Here is a 14,620-nt window from a genome sequence, read left to right as displayed (position 1 = left end):
GACTGAGGCTAGTGGTTGAGGCTGGGGCTGGGACTTGGGGCTGGGACTGGGGTTAGACTAGAAGTGTTGCTGTGGGTTTGACTTGATCACTTGTTCCTTGTTCTGGCCTGAGAGATAGGACTGACTGGTGCTCAGATTCTGTGGAAGGAAACATGTGCTAGGTCCACACAAAGATGTTGCATAAAGCTTACTTCATTAGTTGATTATTTTTTGTACTGCATCAGGATAGCATACATGATATGGTTCCTGGGTCTTGTTCAAAGAAAATAAGTTCCCTTCTCCCACACACCAAGCTTGCAATGAATCCCATACTTATTTTCGTGTTGTTTTAAATCAAATCAAATCTGTTTTTATTGGTTACTCCTTTTTAGCAGATGTTATTGCCGGTGTAGCAAAATGCATGAGTTCCTAGCTCTAACTGTGCAGTAGTATCTAACCATTCACAACAATACACACCATCTAAAAGTAAAATAATGGAATTAAGAGATATTCAAATATTAGGATGAGAAATGTTGGAGTGGCATTGACTGGAATACAGTAGAATACAGTATATACAGATGAAATGAGTAAAACAGTATGTGACCAGTGTTCCATTATTAAAGTGACCAGTGATTCCATGTCTACAGTATGTACATAGGGTATTAGCATCTATGAGTGGCCGGGTGGTAGCCGGCTAGTGACAGTGACCAAGTTCAGGGCATGGTACTGGGTGGGGGCCGGCTACTGATGGCTATTTAAAAGTCTGATGGCTTTGAGATAGAAGCTGTTTTTCAGTCTCTCTGTCCCAGCTTTGATCACCTGTACTTACCTCACCTTCTGGATGATAGCGGGGTGAACAGGTCATGGCTAGGGTGGTTCATGTCCTTGATGATCTTTCTGGCCTTCCTGTGACATCGGGTGCAGTAGGTGTCCTGCAGGTCAGAAAGTGTGTCCCCGGTGATGCGCTGGGCAGACCACACCATCCTCTGGAGAGCCCTATAGTGCCGGGCGGTGCAGTTGCTGTACCAGGCGGTGATACAGCCTGACAGGATGCTCTCAATGGTGCATCTGTAAAAGTTTTTGAGGGTCATTTCAGATTGTCAGTGATGTGTACTTTTCACCTTCTCCACTGCAGTCCCGTCGATGTGGATGGGGGCGTGCTCCCTCTGCTGTCTCCTGTAGTCCACGATCAGCTCCTTTGTTTTGTTGACGTTGAGGGAGAGGTTAATTTCCTAGCACCATTCCACCAGGGCCCTCACCTCCTCCCTGGAGGCTGTTTCATCATTGTTGGTAATCAACCTATTACTGTTCTGTCGTCTGCAAACCTGATGATTGAGTTGGAGGTGTGCGTGACTAAGCAGTCATGAGTGAACAGGGAGCCTGTGAATCTATTGGAGCGGTATGCAAATTGAAGTTGGTCTAGGGTGTCAGGTAAGGTGGAGGTGATACAGTGCATTTGGAAAGTATTCAGACCCCTTCGTCCAAATTTGTTACGTTACAGCCTCATTCTAAAATGTATTAAATCTATTTTTTTCCTCATCAGTCTACACACAATACCCCATAATGACAAAGGAAAAACTGGTTTTTAGAAATGTTTGCGAATGTGTATAAAAAAAATGTAAATCACATTTACACACTGTAAGCATTCAGACCATTTACTTTGTTGAAGCACCTTTGGCAGTGATTACAGCCTCAAGTCTTCTTGGGTATGACGCTGCAAGCTTGGCACACCTGTATTTGGGGAGTTTCTCCCATTCTTCTCTGCAGATTCTCTCAAGCTCTGTCAGGTTGGATGGGGAGCGTCGCTGCACAGCTATTTTCAGTTCTCTCCAGAGATGTGCGGTCGGGTTCAAATCAGGGCTCTGGCTGGGCAACTCAAGGACATTCAGAGACTTGTCACAAATCCACTCCTGCATTGTCTTGGCTGTGTGCTTAGGGTTGATGACCTGTTGGAAGGTGAACCTTCACCCCGGTGTGAGGTCCTGAGTGGTCTGGAGCAGGTTTTCATCAGGAACTCTCTGTACTTTGCTCTGTTTATCTTTCCCTGAATCCTGACTAGTCTCTCTGTCCCTGCCGCTGAAAAACATCCCACCAACATGATGTGCCACCACCATGCTTCACCGTAGGGATGGTGCCAGGTTTCCTCCAGACAAGATGCTTGGCATTAGGCCAAAAAGTTAATTATTGATTTCATCAGACCAGATAATCTTGTTTCTCATGGTCTGAGTGTCTTTCGGTGTCTTTTGGCAAACTCCAAGCAGGCTGTCATGTGCCTTTTACTGAGGAGTGGCTTCCATCTGGCCACTCTACCATAAAGACCTAATTGTTGGAGTGCTGTATAGACGGTTGTCTTTCTGGAAGGTTCTCCCATCTCCACAGAGGAACTCTGGAGCTCTGTCAGAGTGACCATCGGGTTCTTGGTCCCCTCCCTGGCCAAGGCCCTTCTCCCCGATTACTAAGTTTGGCTGGGTGGCCAGTTCTAGGTAGCCAGTTCTCTGTGGTTCTAAACTTCTTCCATTTAAGAATAATTGAGGCCACTGTATTCTTGGGGCCCTTCAATGCTGGAGAAATGTTTTGGTATCCTTACCCAGATCTTTGCCTCGACACAATCTTGTCTCGGAGCTCTTCGGACAATTCCTTTGACCTCATGGCTTGGTTTTTGCTCTGACATTCACTGTCAACTGTGGGACGTCGTATAGACAGTTGTGTGCTTTTCCAAATAATGTCCAATTAATTGAATTTACCACAGGTGGACTCCAGTCAAGTTGTAGAAACATCTCAAGGATGATCAATGGAAACAGGATGCACCTGAGCTCAATTTCGAGTCTCATAGCAAAGGGTCTGAATAGTTTCAGAATGCACTGTGTGATCCTTAACTAGCCTCTAAAAGCACTTCATGATGACAGATGTGAGTGCTATGGGGCGATAGTCATTTAGTTCTGTTTTTTCTTTCTTTCTTGGGTACAGGAACAATTGTGGACATCTTGAAGCAATTGGGGACAGCAGACTGAGATAGGGAGAGATTGAATATGTCCGTAAACACTCCTGCCAGCTGGTCTGCGCATTCTCCGAGGATGCGTGTAGGGACGCTGTCTGGGCGATAGCCTTGGGAGGGTTAACACTCTTAAATGTCTTAATCACGTTGGCCACGGAGAACGAGAGCTCACAGTCCTCATTGGCTCTGCGTTACCCTCAAAGTTGGCGAAGAAGGTGTTTAACTTGTCTAGGAACAAGACGTTGGTGTCCGTGACGTGGCTGGTTTTCCCTTTGTAATTCGTGATTTTCTGGAGTCCCTGCCACATAAGTCCTGTGTTTGAGCCGTTGAATTGCGATTTCACTTTGATTCTGTACTGTACTGACGTTTTTCCTGTTTAATTGCCTTACGGAGGGCATAACTGCACTGTTTGTATGCTACCGTATTCCCAGTCACCTTGCCATGGTTAAATGCGATGTTTCGCGCTTTCAGTTTACGGTTTTTGGTTTGGGTAGGTTTTAATAGTCACAGTGGGAACAACATCCCCTATACACTTCCTGATGAACTCAGTCACTGTGTCAGTGTATACGTCAATGTTATTCTCAGAGGCAACTCAGAACATATCCCAGTCCGCGTGATCAAAACAATCTTGAAGCATGGATTCCGATTGGTCAAACCAGCGTTGAATAGACCTTAGCACGGGTGCTTTCTTTTTGAGATTCTGTCTATAGAAAGTGAGGATCAGAATGGAGTTGTGATCTGATTTGCCGAAGGGAGGGCGCGGGCGTGCCCTGTAGCCATCCCGGAAGGGAGAGTAACATTTGTAGAGAATTTTTGAAGTGCGAGTACCGTAATTTCCGGACTATTAAGCGCACCTGAATATAAGCCGCACCCACTGAATTTAAAAATATATATTATTTTGAACTTAAATAAGCCGCACATGTCTATAAGCCGCAGGTGCCTACTGGTACATTGAAACAAATGTACCAGGCTTTAACGAAACACGGCTTGTAACAAAAATAAATAGGCTTTATCGAAACACGGCTTGTAACAAAAAATAAAAAATTTGCAGTAAGCTTTAGTTGTCTTTTTGCACTGAGCCAATTCCTCACGCTGCTCTTTCCAACGTCTTATCATCGACTCATTAAGACCAAGCTCCCGTGCAGCAGCTCTATTTCCTTTTCCAACAGCCAGATCAATCACCTTCAACTTGAAAGCTGCATCATATGCATTTCTCCGTGTCTTTGCCATGATGAGGGTGACAAAATGACTACCGTAATCAGAATGATGGGAAGTTTGAGAGCGCTCGATTTAATCTAAACAGTAAACAAAAAAGTTGTTTGACCTTAACCCGTTCGGCAATTTCATTGGTCTAATGAAAGCTTCATGCCTCCAAAAAACTGAGCACGTCACAGAATGTGTTTTTTTTTTGAAAAAAAATTGAAAGCGGGAAAAATCCATATATTAGCCGCGTCATTGTTTAAGCCGCGAGGTTCAAAGCCTGGGTAAAAAGTTGCGGCTTATAGTCCGGAATTTACGGTACTACATGCAATATGTTGATAGAACTTAGCTCTTTCCTCAAATTTGCTTTGTTAAAGTCCCCAGCTACAATAAATGCGGACTCAGGATATGCGGTTTCCAGTTTGCACAAAGTCCAGTGTAGTTCCTTGAGGGCCGTTGTGGCTTGAGGGGTAATATACACGGTTGTGACTATAACGGAAGAGAATTGTCTTGGGAGGTAATACGGTCAACGGTCCGGTGAACGAAAGGACTTGAGTTCCTGTACGGTATCACAATCACACCTTTCTTCTTCCTGAAGAGTTTTTTATTCCTGTCTGCGCAATGTACCGAGAACCCAGCTGCCTGTATGGACGGGGACAGTATATCCGGAGAGAGCCATGATTCCATGAAACAGAGTATGTCACAGTCCCTGATGTCTCTCTGGAAGGAGATCCTTGCCCTGAGCTTGTCTACTTTATTGTGCAGGGACTGAACACTAGCGAGTTATATATTCAGAAGCGGTGGATGGTGTGCACGCCTCCTGAGTCGGACTAGAAGTCCACTCCGAATACCGCGTCTCTGCCGGCGGCGTCTTGGAGCAGCTTCTGGGATAAGTTCAATTGCCTTGTTGTGTACGAACAAAAGATCCAATTCGGGAAAGTCGTATTTCTGGTCAGAATGCAACCTGTGTCACAGCAAGTCCGGGATAATCATTTATGATCATTTCCAAGCACAGTGTGGGAGCTTTCTGAAACTGTTACACTTTTCTAAAGCACCTGACAATAACGACCCCTGGGTGTCCGATTGTATTTCAGCTTCGAATCAAGAGAAATCTTTTGCACCCTTAGGCTAATTAATGGCTTTTCCACCCCTTTAAAGGTACAATCTGCAATAGTCACTGCTGTTCATTGGCATTTCATTTAATGAAGCATTTGACTGTAAAACAAATTAGAGATTGTTTCTTTAAAGTATTAACTAAATCCCACTGGCTCAGTCTTTCTCCTTAACTTTTGTGTGGTTGTACAGGTCTCCTCTATTGAACCACAGTCAGTGCTTGACCCTTGACCTGTGAGCTGCAGTGGACAAAGTACTGCAACTGTCACCTCTGACCTGTCTCATCTCTCTCTCAGCCTCTCTCTCTCTCAGCCTCTCTCCCTCCCTCTCTTTCTCTCTCCTATCCGCTTAACTCTATTCATGTCTTTCTCTACCATGCCCTCTTAAACACATTATGATAAATTAAAGTGTGTTCTATCCATTGTCCTTCATCCTCGGTCATACATTTACAAAGGCTTGGTTTTCTATTCCGCTGTTGAAGGTACTGAATCCAGCCATACTACACATGTTCTTCAGGCTCTCATTTCAAACACACACACCAGGATGTGAGCTCTCTATACTGAGTTAGTAGAAGCCATGTATGTGAATGTTAAACTATTACTCTGTCTAATATACTGTATTTGGGTTTAAACTCAATGTACAATGCAGGACTGCCAAGCATGAGCCAGGTGTATATGTTCATACATGCTCTCGTACATGTGTGTGTATATGAGTACATTTTATAATTAGGTGTTTATGAGTACATTGATATTCTAACATCGTTTTCTGACCCAAAATTAAAGACAATACCAGGTAACAATTTCTGCAACAACCAAGATCACTGAAGCGCCCGGTTCAACTTCTCCGCTGTTTTGGTGCCCTGTCTACCATGCTGTAAACACCGTGAATCAAATCCCTGCACATGTGCAGATACTGCGTGTGACTTTGTGAGAGCCAAATCTTGTATTTTGCTAATCTCAATATCTGTGGTGCTGCTCATGGCAGCGTCATTACGCTGAGTCTACCTTTCATTTTAGAGGCTGTTGGTTTAGCTGATTAATAATCATCTTTCTTTACTATGAAACCTCATGTTTTTTTATTGCCTGGCTGCTCCCTTGCTAATTGTCTTTTAACGGTAAACAGAAACGGGAACACAATTGTGTGTGCGTGTGTGTGTGCGTGTGTGTGTGTGTGTGTGTGTGTGTGTGTGTGTGTGTGTGTGTGTGTGTGTGTGTGTGTGTGTGTGTGTGTGTGTGTGTGTGTGTGTGTGTTCACTGGCGCTCATCACAGTATTGTTGATCCAGTCTACAGTCTTGTTCATGGAGGTGTGGCTGTGAGATGTGTCCTAATTACAGGGGATTCTTATCGTCCCTGTGAATAACTATGGGAATGTCCTTGCTGTCTATGTGAATAACAGTTTTATCTCACTTCCTGTGCTATACAGTCAGGTCCATAAATATTTGGACATTGACCAAGTATTTATTATTTTAGCTGTCTCCCACAGCATATTGGAGTTGAAATTAAATAATGAATATGAAAACTTTCAGCTTTAATTTGAGGGTATTTACATCCAAATCGGTTGAACGGTGTAGGAATTGCAGCTTTTTTTTAATGTTTTTTAAGGTACCAAAAGTAATTGGACAATTTGCTGCTCAGCTGTTCCATGGTCAGGTGTGTTATTCCCTCATTAGTTCATTTACAAGTAAGCAGATAAAACGTCTGGAGTTGATTTCAACTGTAGCATTTGCATTTGGAATCTGTTGCTGTTAACCCTCAATATGATGTCCAAAGAGCTGTCACTGCCAGTGAAGCAAGCCATCATTAGGCTGAGAAATCAAAACAAACCCATCAGAGAGATAGCAAAAACATTAGGTGTGGTCAAATCAACAATGTGGTATATTCTTTAAAAAAAAGAACGCACTGGTGAGCTCAGGAACACCAAAATGCCCAGAAGACCACGGAAAATAACTGTGGTTGATGAAAGAAGTACTCTTTCCCTGGTGAAGAAAAACCCCTTCACAACAGTTGGCCAGATCAAGACACCCTCCAGGAGGTAGGCGTATCTGTGTCAAAGTCAACATTCAAGAGAACACTTCACCAGAGTAAATACAGATGGTTTACCACAAGATGTAAACCATTGGTAAGCATCAAAAACAGGGAGACCAGATTAGTTTGCCAAACAACATCTAAAAAAAACCTGTACAGTTCTGAAACAGCATCCTATGGATAGATGAGACAAAGATCAACTTGTACCAGAATGATGGGAAGAGAAGAGTATGGAGAAGGGAAGGAACTGCTCATGATCCGAAGCATACCACCTCATCTGTGAATCTATGGCTGCCAATAGAACTGGTTCCCTTGTATTCATGATGTGACTGCTGACAAAAGCAGCAGGAGGAATTCTGGTGTTTATATTATCTGCTCAGATTCTGCCAAATACTTCAAAACTCATTGGATGGCTCTTCACAGTGCAGATGGACAATGACCCGAAGAATACTGCGATAGCAACCCAATACAAAGAAGTGGAATGTTCTGCAATGGCCAAGTTAATCAAATGACCTGAATCCAATTGAGCATGCATTTCACTTGCTGAAAGCAAAACGCCCCAAGAACAGGCAGGAAATGAAGACAGCTGCAGTAAAGGCCTGGTAGAGCATCACCGGGGAAGAAACCCAGCATCTGGTGATGTCTATGGGTTCCAGACTTCAGGCAGTCATTGACTGCAAAGGATTTGCAACCAAGTATTAAAACTCACAATTTAATTTATGATCATGTTAGTTTGTCCAATTACTTTTGAGCCTCTAAAATTGGGGGGACCACATGTAAAAAGTGCTGTAATTCCTACACCGTTCATCCGATGTGGATGTAAATACCCTCCAATTACAGCTGAAAGTCTGCACTTTTAGCTCATCTTGATTGTTTCCTTTCAAATCCATTGTGGTGGTGTACAGAGCCAAAATGATAAGAACTTGGTAAATGTCCAAATATTTATGCACCTGAATGTATATGATTTTTAATTGTTATTTACTCTCTCGTTTTCTTTCTCTTTCTCTGTCTCTTATTCTCTCACACACCCACACTTCCCTGCTCCACCTCTTTCTCTCCCTCTTCTCCCCCTCTCTTCTCCATCTCTACCCCCCTCCCCCTCCCCCTCCCTCCTCCTCTCTGCTGCCTCTGTCAGCCCCAGTGTTTGACTATGAGGATGTCCCAGCCACACTCAGTGAGTCAGAGAGTACCATCACTGTGCTGCTGAGACCTGCGCTGGGCAGAGGAGCACCAGTCAGGTACAGTCACAGTATTAACCACAGTAATAGACCTCACACAACTGTCACTCATGTCTACCACGTTGCTCACTGTAGCACTTATAAAAATAGTGTTATGGATAAACATGTCATTGGAATAAACATGTCATTGGAATTTTATTTGTGTTTCTTATTTTATTTCACCTTTATTTAATCATGAACAACAGTAAAGCATTCTCTTCACCACTGTTTCAGTATAAAGCTTAGGGATGGGCCTGGAAAAATGTAAACACTCTCAAATGTATAGACAGGGCTATGGATGCAATGACTGACCATCCAAGATATCAAAATGATAGTCTTAACCATGTTTTGAGGTTATACAGTGTTTGTTTACATTTACTTTGTTTACAAACATTGTCGTAAAACAAGCTTATATTTTGGATTCTGATGGGGTACGACATTTGAACTAAGCACATGAGGCATTTATAAGTTATATTTTCACGAATCAATGGGTACATATCCAGACGAGCTTCAATGCCATACAACTCTCCTTCCGTGGCCTCCAACTGCTCCTAAATACAAGTAAAACTAAATGCATGCTCTTCAACCGATCGCCGCTTGCACCTGCCCGCCTGTCCAGCATCACTACTCTGGACGGTTCTGACTTAGAATATGTGGACAACTACAAATACCTAGGTGTCTGGTTAGACTGTAAGCTCTCCTTCCAGACTCACATCAAACATCTCCAATCCAAAGTTAAATCTAGAATTGGCTTCCTATTTCGCAACAAAGCATCCTTCACTCATACTGCCAAACATACCCTCGTAAAACTGACCATCCTACCGATCCTCGACTTCGGCGATGTCATTTACAAAATAGCCTCCAATACCCTACTCAACAAACTGGATGCAGACTATCAAAGTGCCATCCGTTTTGTCACCAAAGCCCCATATACTACCCACCACTGCGACCTGTACGCTCTCGTTGGCTGGCCCTCGCTTCATAATCGTCGCCAAACCCACTGGCTCCAGGTAATCTACAAGACCCTGCTAGGTAAAGTCACCCCTTATCTCCGCTCACTGGTCACCATAGCAGCACCCACCTGTAGCACGCGCTCCAGCAGGTATATCTCTCTGGTCACCCCCAAAGCCAATTCCTCCTTTGGCCGTCTCTCCTTCCAGTTCTCTGCTGCCAATGACTGGAACGAACTACAAAAATCTCTGAAACTGGAAACACTTATCTCCCTCACTAGCTTTAAGCACCAGCTGTCAGAGCAGCTCACAGATCACTGCACCTGTACATAGCCCATCTATAATTTAGCCCAAACAACTACCACTTCCCCTACTGTATTTATTTATTTATTTATTTTGCTCCTTTGCACCCCATTATTTCTATTTCTACTTTGCACTTTCTTCTACTACAAATCTACCATTCCAGTGCTTTACTTGCTATATTGTATTTACTTTGCCACCATGGCCTTTTTTTGCCTTTACCTCCCTTATCTCACATCATTTGCTCACATTGTATATAGACTTATTTTTCTACTGTATTATTGACTGTATGTTTGTTTTACTCCATGTGTAACTCTGTGTTGTTGTATGTTGTCGAACTGCTTTGCTTTATCTTGGCCAGGTCGCAATTGTAAATGAGAACTTGTTCTCAACTTGCCTACCTGGTTAAATAAAGGTGAAATAAATAAAATAAAATAAATAAAACATATAACACCTTTACAAGTCCAAAAATGGATTTAACAACTGCAGATTGCCCCTTTAAGATCGCCAACTGTTTCCAGCGTAGTTATCACCTATCAGTATGTTGTCATTCCTCTCCCCCAGTGCATACCAGGTGGTGGTAGTAGAAGAGGACGGTTCTAGGCGGATCAGGAGGAGGAGGAGGAGGGAGCTGGGTAGCGGTTCAGACTGTTTCCCTGTGCCAGCGTCCCAGGTAGAGGCCCAGTCTAAGGGGACGCCTCACTACTACACGGCTGAGCTGCCCCCCTCCAGTCTCCCTGAGGCCACTCCGTTCACCGTAGGGGACAACCACACCTATAACGGCTACTGGAACACTCCCCTGGACCCCTCCAAGAACTACCTAGTCTTCTTCCAGGCTATAAGCAACTTCAGAGGGGTGAGTTTATAGACCTGTCAATAAAGCCAGAGTCAAGTCTGTAGTCTTTGCCAAACATGCCATAGGAGGAGGCAAGACAGCACAAACAGATCAGGGGACCAGACTAAGCTGCAGTCCCTTTGAACAAATCAAGTGTTATTGAATTGAGAAAGTAACACTGTGCATGGCTGGCTGTAGGAGAAAGGACCTTCAGCTCTGAACCTCAGGCTGTTTTGGCCCAACTCTCTCTCTCTATCTTTCCTTCTCCCTTCCCTGCCCTTCCCTGCCCTTCCCTGCCCTTCCCTGCCCTTCCCTTCCCTGCCCTTCCCTTCTCTCTGCATGTCCCCTCTCAGAGCCTGCTGACAAAAAGGAAAGTCTGTCGAGAGGAAAGTCTGAAATGAGATTCAAGCATAGATAATAGGAGGACAGTAGGGGCCCAGGTGTGACTAAATAAATGCTGTTTAAATCATGAAGCCCATATGGAGCTAAATGACTACAGTATGATCTGCCTGGCTGCAGAGAGTTGGTTATCACGCCTCATATGTACCGTATATATGACTATATGACTCTGGTAGCTACAGATTTATAACAAATATTTAATATAAGGTGTGCATCAAGGCAGGTTGGAAACGGTGTCGTCGATAGTTGTACTGCAAACTCCTGGGTCAAAATGCATCAGAGAGAGTCACAGGGCAGAACTGGTCAAACATGTGCTTCCGAAGTGGTTGCTAGATGCAGTAGGGGTAAAGGTCTACAGGTTAGAAGGCTGAAGTTAAGGATAATGCTCCATAGGTTGTAAGGCTGGTATGACTAACCTCACTTGGCTAAAGTTAAGGACTTACCCTCAGTGTCTCTGTCCCTCTGAATCACAATCTGATTGTAGTGTGTGTTTATAGTTGTGTATTTACCTGAGTTAGAGATGAGTCCTCTCAGAGCACTCTTAGCCACCACACTATTTCATCCTGACACGGAAGCTCATAACAACATTAGAATATTATAATTCATGTAGATTATTGTTTCTCTGTCTGCCCTCCGTGCAGTTTTATCTAAATCTGTTTATAAAACTTGGCTATTCGAGTCAGCCTGGATGTGTGTGTGTGTATGTGTGTGTGTGTGTGTGTGTGTGTGTGTGTGTGTGTGTGTGTGTGTGTGTGTGTGTGCGTGTGTGCGTGTGTGTGCGCGTGTGTGTGTGCGTGTGTGTGTGTGTGTGTGTGTGTGTGTGTGTGTGTGTGTGTGTGTGTGTGTGTGTTCACTGGCCCTGTAAAAATGGGGAAAGCACATGATTTATTTATTTGACAATTATTCAAGATAATTAGCTGTAGGTTTCCAGAACCATGGCTCTGAGAGCTGCTGCTGCCACTGAATGGAACTGTAATTACTTTGACAGATATGTCTTTACTGGAGCTTGAAAGACAGCCAGATTGGTGCAATCAGTTCTTTATAAAACACTGAAGTGCACAGACACACACACACACACACACACACACACACACACACTCATCGCAATCCAGGCTGACTCGAATATACAGTACCAGTCAAAAGTTTGGACACAATCATTCTAGGTTTTTTTCTTTATTTTTACTATGTTCTACATTGTAGAATAATAGTGAAGACATCAAAACTATGAAATAACACATATGGAATCATGTAGCAACCAAAAAAGTGTTGAACAAATAAAAATACACTAACGTTCAAAAGTTTAGGGTCACTTAGAAATGTCCTTGTTTTTGAAAGAAAAGCACATTTTTTGTCTGTTAAAATAAACATCAAATTGATCAGAAATACACTGTAGACATTGTTAATGTTGTAAATGGCTATTGTAGCTGGAAACGGATGATTTTTTATGGAATATCTACATAGGCGTACAGAGGCCCAATATCAGCAACCATTACTCCTGTGTTCCAATGACACGTTGTGTTAGCTAATCAAAGTTTATAATTTTAAAAGGCTATTTGATCATTAGAAAACCCTTTTGCAATTATGTTAGCACAGCTGAAAACTGTTGTCCTGATTAAAGAAGCAATAAAACTGGCCTTTAGACTAGTTGATTATCTGGAGCATCAGCATTTGTGGGTTTGATTACAGGCTCAAAATGGCTAGAAACAAAGAGCTTTCTTCTGAAACTCTATTCTTGTTCTGAGAAATGATTGCTATTCCATGCGAGAAATTGCCAAGAAACTGAAGATCTCGTACAACGCTGTGTACTATTCGCTTCACAGAACAGCGCAATCTGGCTCTAACCAGAATAGAAAGAGGAGCAGGAGGCCCCGGTGCACAACTGAGCAAGAGGACAATTACATTAGAGTGACTAGTTTGAGAAACAGACGCCTCACAAGTGCTCAACTGGCAGCTTCATTAAATAGTACCCGCAAAACACCAGTCATAATGTCAACAGTCAAGAGGCGACTCCGTGATGCTCCGTGATGAGTTCCTCTGTCCAGTATCTGTGATCTTTTGCCCATCTTAATCTTTTATTTTTATTTGCCAGTCTGAGATATGGCTTTTTCTTTTCAACTCTGCCTAGAAGGACAGCATCCCAGAGGCGCCTTTTCACTGTTGACATTGAGACTGGTGTTTTGCGGGTACTATTTAATGAAGATGCCAGTTGAGCACTTGTGAGGCGTCTGTTTCTCAAACTAGACACTAATGTACTTGTCCTCTTTCTCAGTTGTGCACCGGGACCTCCCACTCTTCTTTCTATTCTGGTTAGAGCCAGTTTGCTTTGTTCTGTGAAGGGAGTAGTACACAGCGTTGTACGAGATCTTCAGTTTCTTGGCAATTTCTTGCATGGAATAGCCTCAAATCAATTGACCCTTTCCCCAATTTTCTGTTGATGCAATATTAATGATAGTGAACAGCCTAGTCAGCTTCAGGATCTTGAAATGCTACTATACACTATTGTGACAGGTGCTACCAGCTACCTGCCACTCAACCTCTGATATCGGCTGATAATATTGGCATATCATATCTGAGGATCATTCTATAAATAACATCAGAACATATCAGGCAAGAAGGTGTCATCAGCAGTCAGTGGAATGCTATGGCTAAGTCCAAATGACATTTGACCAGGGTCAAAAGTAGTGCACTATATAGGGAATAGGGTGCCATTTTGGATTTATGTTTTTATGCCAAAAAGTGCTGAGACTCAGAATCATGTCAACCTTGACAGAGGTGACACATGACATATCAGCAGGTGGGACGGTAATAATCTGAGAATTGTGGGTAAGTGCAACTTTTATCTCCATGACTAAGGTTTGGCGGATACAGACCCACTCGAAAAACAGGTTTTCATTTAAAAAAGGTAAGTTAGTAGGCGCTGATGTAAAAGGGTTCTGACTCCAATCTCAGAGCCCAGATTAGATTAAATACCTGATTTAGCATGATAATATTTGATAATGTGTCTCTGGTATCACTGTGATTGGCTGGGTAGGAGTTGGGGTAGGTGTAGTGTGTGTGTGTGTGTGTGGGTGTGTGTGCGTGTGTGTGTGTGTGTGTGTGTGTGTGTGTTTATAGTTGTGTATTTACCTGAGTTAGAGATGAGTCCTCTCAGAGCACTCTTAGCCACCACGCTATTTCATCCTGACACGGAAGCTCATAACATTGGAATATTATAATTCTTGTAGATTATTGTTTCTCTGTCTGCCCTGAGCAGTTTATCTCAATCTGTTTATAAAACTTGGCTATTCGAGTCTGTAAAAAGGGGGAACGCACATTATTTATTTGACAATTATTCAAGATAAATAGCTGTAGGTTTCCAGAACCATGGCTCTGACAGCTGCTGCTGCCACTGAACTGTAATTGCTTTGACGGATATGTCTTTACTGGAGCTTGAAAGACAGCAAGATTGGTGCAATCAGTTCTTTATAAAACACTGTAGCGCACAGACACATATGCACGTACATGTACGTGCGTACGAATGTGTGTGTAATGGGTTGAGTGGGCCAGGGGACCGGATGTTATTGATGAGAACAGAGGACATTTCATTCACACACCCATCCATTCATTC

At 43.2% G+C, this 14,620-nt stretch overlaps 1 pseudogene; it reads left to right on the top strand.

Annotated features, from left to right (window-relative positions):
- Window positions 1–14,620, top strand: part of LOC115173761 (receptor-type tyrosine-protein phosphatase U-like) — a 271,130-nt pseudogene that overhangs the window by 199,371 nt on the left and 57,139 nt on the right.

Source organism: Salmo trutta, chromosome 34 (assembly GCF_901001165.1).
Source record: "Salmo trutta chromosome 34, fSalTru1.1, whole genome shotgun sequence".
Classification (NCBI taxonomy): domain Eukaryota; kingdom Metazoa; phylum Chordata; class Actinopteri; order Salmoniformes; family Salmonidae; genus Salmo; species Salmo trutta.
The sequence above is the reverse complement of the archived record's forward strand: the minus strand, read 5'-3'. Positions and strand labels throughout refer to the sequence as shown.